The following is a 6000-nucleotide window of genomic DNA, read 5'->3' as shown; positions in this document are numbered from 1 at the left end:
CTTGGTGAATGAATGATTTCCTGTAATGTCTTTGTTTTTTATTGGGGTTAGCAAATATGAGTCTAATTTTCCCTCAGATAAAACAAAAAGTTATTTATGGGTCTGCACACTAGACCTCTGCTTCTCAGACCCTCATGAATTGGAATGACTCTATATCATTGGGGGTCTTATTAATAACAAGGCAAATTCTGATTCAATCAGTCGGGGCAGTGCTTGAGATTCTGCATTTCTAACAAGTTCCCAGGTGTTGCCGAAGCAGTGGGCTCTCAAATCACACTCTGATGAGCAAGGGAATACACTCAATCTCTCTCCTTCTATTCAGCAGCTTTTCCTGAGATGGTCATGATTAGATGGGCAAGACCTCCATAGCCAAGTGTGACTATGGGCGCCATTGTCTCCTATGGGCTCTACACCAATTATTTTTTATTTTTATCATTTGACTCCCCACATTTATTGCCGTACGTTGTTATTATCATTCCTCGCTGGCTTATTTTCCAAACAAAACTAAAAGTGTATAGAGAGCAAGGACAAAGCTCTGCAATTTTTTATTACTAACCCCAAAACTCCATTTTTATACCTACACAAGGTAATGGCCCAAGCAATATTGGTTGACTGATTAATGGATTTCCCCAGTAGGGATGGACCCATTAGCATTAGCGAGACTCATATAGAAATAGCAATATGGCATTTTCTGTGAAGCTTAAAACTGAAATCAGATAGATTTATAGTTATACTTACATGTAATAAAGAGACAGAATGTGTATGTCTGTGTTAATAATCTGGGTTAATTGCATAACAAGATTCTCCTAAAAGTTGGATAACTGAATAAAGAAGTATTTCAGAGCACCTGGACCCCCTAACTGCTTCTCAATTACAAATGGATTACATAAAACTGTACATCCATATTGAAAACAAATTGAACAATAATCATGAATATTATCCAAAATAATAAAGTGAGTAGCTGCTTGAAGTGAATTATCAGGAACATTTTCATGATTATTCTTTAATTAATTGCTCCATAATCTGAAATCTTCTCTGCCTCTCAGTATGCATGGCAGCATAATATTGTACTTCCTTCCCCAGAACTCACTAACAGCTGAACAGTTTGTTCGCTATACCATGGCAATGAAAAGAACATTTAGTTATGTGGGAAAACAATCTCTGGGTGGCTGCCACTTGGGATTCAGTATGAATTACATATTGCAATTAATATGAAGACCATTGTCTGAATGACCGCCGTCTCTCCCAAGGGCCATCACTTCCCCTTTGTGCTCCCTGGGCACAGGGTGCCTGGCTCAGCAAGACTGCTCCAGACCGATGAGGACAGCCAGCTCTGATCTCTGCCCGGCAGTGTATCTCAGAGATGCTGCTCTGAGGGGTGGCCCGGTCCCAGGAACAGCTGAGAGGAAGTATAACCACAGATGACTTTTCTTTCCATTTTTCAGAAGTGTCAATTACCCAGTCAATCATTCTTTAATAAACACTTTCAAAGCATCTATTCTAGGTTAAGCACAGTGCTCGGCTCTAGATAGAGCTACGAGGACAGACGCTCCCTCTTTACGTGCTCCTAATCCACTAAAATGTAGCTCTGAGAGGGCTGGAGCTTTATCCGCCTTGCTCACGCTGCAGTCCCCAAATTCAGGAGGGTGCTTGGTTTATAATAGGTCTTCAAAAAATATTTCTCAAGTGAATGGAGGGATGAAGGGATGGGTTTAGTGGGGAGCCGAGATACATAAATGATTACCTTCTGGTTCATAGAGTACTTTGCATAAAATTATACCAAAGCTACAATTCGTGGAGCCTCCCCTAAGCCACGTGCCAGGTACTGTCCTATCAATTCCTCACATGACCTATTTTAATCCTTACAATCACCTCCGTGTAGCTGTGATCATCACACCCCTGCACACGCGAGGAGCCAGTGTGAAGAGTAGCCATGCGCTGTGCCCCAGCTCACACCGTTAGTGAAAAAGAAAGAACTCAGATTTAGGTCTGCTGACTCTGGAACTCTTAACTGCTACACTATATTGCTCTCTCTCCCAACTCTAGACAGCCAAGCGCTTCCAAATTGTGGGTCCAAATTTAAAAAGGAAAAAAGGAAAAGTGTGAGTAATTTTCTGCCATGGGAATGCTCAATGTGATAGCAAAAAAAATCTCTATCCTGTAGTAAGATTGCTCTGCTTCCCTCAGGGTTTTCTTACAGTCTGAGCTCAAGGAAGAAGCAGGGAGAAGACCCGAGCTGACTCATCCCGTGGCTGGACGAGTCAAGATGACAGAGCTTGCCTCCAAGAGAGTTCCAATTTTCATTAGCAGGCAGAAGTCAGGTGGGACTCCTTCTTTAGGACAAGCGACTGCAGAAAACTTTACCTTCAGCAGTTTCTAATGCAGAGAAGCTGCTATTGACAGCACAGTTGGAGGGTGAGGGCAAAAAAAAGGTCCAGATTTTTTAAAAAGTGACTTTTTCCCCATGTACTAATTTCTAGATAATATTGCAACATACAATTCTATGTTAAATGACAGAGGAAACAAGCATATATACCACATATATTTGAAATCAGTCACAGACTTGCAAATTCCGAAGATTTCCTTTTCAGATTACTTACCCACCTTGGAAGCCGGGAGCTGATGGTAGCTGCGGATGTGCTGTGGAGGGAAGGTGTGTGGACAGCAGAAGCTGGGGACAGTCAGAGAACCCCCAAAGTCCAGAGCTCTCAGGAGGGCAGAGAGACAAAAACTTAGGTGGAATGACATCCAAAGCAACTGTTATCCCCCTTAAAATGTGCTGGGGCTGACTCTCAAGACACTTTCAAATCCCTTTCCTCTATACTCCCTGCAAAATTCTCAGGCATTGGCTGCATTCTGTTGGACTCCACAGCTTCCTGGCCTTCAGTGAAGCATTAGGCCTGAGGAGCGTGGGAGCAGGAGGGGTATTTAACGAAAGCAGTTTAGAGCTGTGATTCTGAGTCAGCCCGGATCAACAGCATCTGTGAGACCAGGGGTCTGCAATTTTTTTTTCTGTAAAGGGCCAGAGAGTAAATATTGTTAAGCTTTGTGGCCAAGAGGCAAAAGCGAGGATATTATGTGGGTACTTACATAACAAGAGAGGAAATCAACATTCCACAGTTTTATTGATGAAAATCAAAGTATAATGAGAATCATTTTTGTAATACAGATCTGCTAATGAGAAGAATGTAATTCTCTTTGTGGGGGGGACATTCTACTTCCTTGGGGTTCAAAGCAAGTGTTCCCTATCATAGACTCAAGGGTTTCTCTGTAAGAACCATTACCGGCTTGCTGAGCTTACAAACACAGGTTGCGGCACGGATCTAGCTCCTGGACTAGCCCTAAGAACTTGTTAAAAATGCAAATCATAAGGCTCGACTCCATACCTACTGGATTAGAAAACGTGGGGGTGGGGCCAATTACCTGTGTGATAACCAGCCCTCCAAGTGATTCGGATGCACCCAAACATTTGAGAACTACTGGTTTAAACTGCAAGTAGAAGGGTTAGTTAGCCCCACCCACCCTGCTGTCACCATGGTAACGGCCATTTCCCAGTCCTAGACTTCAGCCCTACCTTCCTACTGATATTATTTTAATGAGTTGGGTATGTAGTTTTATTTCAAAAAAACCTTCTGGGTCTTAGGCAACTCATTTTAGAAACATGGCCCACCCATGCCTGCTCCGAGATTTCTGAGCAGAGGAGCAGGACTCCTCCAGGAAGAGGCTCAAAGCCGGTGAGTAGAAACCACTTCTAACCAATGTGCCAGAAGGATAAACCCTCAAACACTTTGTTTTCCATAGAGATCCGTAATGGAAGTTTTTCCATGACTTCCAATGACTTCATCTTTTTAATCGCTGCTTCAGAACTAGCTTGGGCCGGGGCACCTGGGTGGCTCAGTCGTTAAGCGTCTGCCTTCGGCTCAGGTCATGATCCCGGGGTCCTGGGATCGAGCCCCGCATCGGGCTCCCTGCTCCGCGGGAAGCCTGCTTCTCCCTCTGCCTCTCCCCCTGCTTGTGATCCCTCTCTCGCTGTGTCTCTCTCAAATAAATAGATAAAATCTTGGAAAAAAAAAAAAAAGAACTAGCTTGGGTCAGTGAAAAATAAATGGAGTAACAACAGTATAGATGCTGTTTCTTGATTGAATTGGTAGTCTCAGTGTTGTAACCATTTCACACAATCCAAAATAATATCTTTGTAGCAAAGTCAGAGTGAGAATTAATCCAGGGGACAGTCTCTATAATTCTTCCCTCTGACTTATCTTCTCTAATAGACTGCCTCAGTTTCTCCATGCATACAATGGACTTGATCAAACTGCACTGACAGGATTTTCTTGAAAATAAATGGATTTGTGAAGGTCTCTGGAGTTGACAAATGCTGAGAATTATTATCAGATATTATTGTCCTAACAAACTGACAAGATGATGTTTATGCTGACTAAGAGTACAGAGAACCTATTATTCCTGCAGTATCTCTCCTGTGGCAAAACAGACCGCTTCATTGTCCATCTGGCACTTTTGAGGCATTGGGAAATTTCTGCTAGAAATTCAAATAGCTCTTTAGACCCATTGGACAGGATAGCTCTGCAGACATTTTAAATAAGTTCCCCACTGGCCTGATCCTACCTTCATCCAGTATCTGAAATTCAGATCAGTGGAGTCACTTTGGGGTTAGACATCAAAAGAAGAGGAAGGGATATTGTCTCCGGAAGGGCTTTTGGTAAGTCTTCTAGAAGCGGCTTCCAGATATTTCCCATTAATTGATCAAATTAAGTGGATGACTAGGAAGTCATAAAGAGCCAGACCCAAGTGGACAAGAGGTGGGATTTTAAGTTTCCTGTTTTACAATTATGGGGATAAGCCAGGAAGGCTGTAGATGTTTGAGGGGAACCCTGTGTTCTCCTACTTTTGAACATTTGCCTGGGACAAGCAAGGAACTCAACTCTGAGGGAGCTAAGCATCCTGTTCCTTGTCAGGAATCCTACTCACTCAGGCTGAGCTTCAGTTCAGTAGATGCAAAGGAAAGACACATACACCCAACGATGCACACAGCTATGTTGGTGGATGGATTGAAGGCACTTTTAAAAGAAGATAGAAATGAAGAAGGTGAGGGAGAGTTTAGAAGATATATCCCTAGGCAAATATGTTGCTTAGCATCTACCTTAAAAATCTAAGACCTAAGGGGACAATTTGTTTTAACGAGCACTGAAATGAAGAAGGAAATAACAAGAAAAAACATTACTGATTAGAAGAAAGCAAACCTTGTGAAGAACTCCATAGAATCAAGAGAACTATATAATATTTTAAAAAATAAAGATAAAATATGTTCAGGGGTGAATCCCCAACTGTCTCAAAAACTTTTACCTTGATAGATGATACTGTCAATTTTTATTCCTAATCCCCACTTCATGCTGTGCTGGTACTTAGATTATTTGTACAGTGATGTATATTTTTCCCTTCTAGTCTTTTGTTATGAAGCCAGGAATTTTAAAAGGCAAAATACTTCAGTTTATTTCCATAAATAATCCAGGTGGCTTTTAGATGTTAACCAGTTGAGGCCAGTTCCATCAGGTGCTAAGTGGTCCTTGAGAACATCCTAGCCCCGAGCCTCAGGTAAACAGAGCGGTGACCAGTGACCCGTAAGTCATGATCTTGTCTTATTTTGCTTCTTAACATGATTTCAAGTAAGGATAGAGGCACTGGTTAGAACTTACTTCTAGAAAAATGCTTTTGCTAGAACTTACTTCTTTTCTAGAAGTTCTAGGCACAGGATAAGTAAGCTTTGCCTCCTCCCCAGCTTCAAAATCCTAAAATGACTTTGGCTGAACTACAAAATTCCCTGTGCCTCCATTTCTTCTTCTTTTCTTTTCTTTCTTTTTTTGGGGGGGAGGGTGGGGAAGCGGTGGTTAAAAACCTTTTTATTTTGAAATAATTACAAATGCACAGGAAGTTGCAAAACAATGTATAGACAGCAGATCCCATGAGTGCTTCCCCATCCTCCCC

The sequence above is a fragment of the Mirounga leonina genome, unplaced genomic scaffold, assembly GCF_011800145.1.
Source record: "Mirounga leonina isolate KUSES-001 unplaced genomic scaffold, KU_Mleo_1.0 Mir_93, whole genome shotgun sequence".
In the NCBI taxonomy this organism is placed as follows: Eukaryota; Metazoa; Chordata; class Mammalia; order Carnivora; family Phocidae; genus Mirounga; species Mirounga leonina.
Note: the sequence above shows the minus strand (reverse complement) of the source record.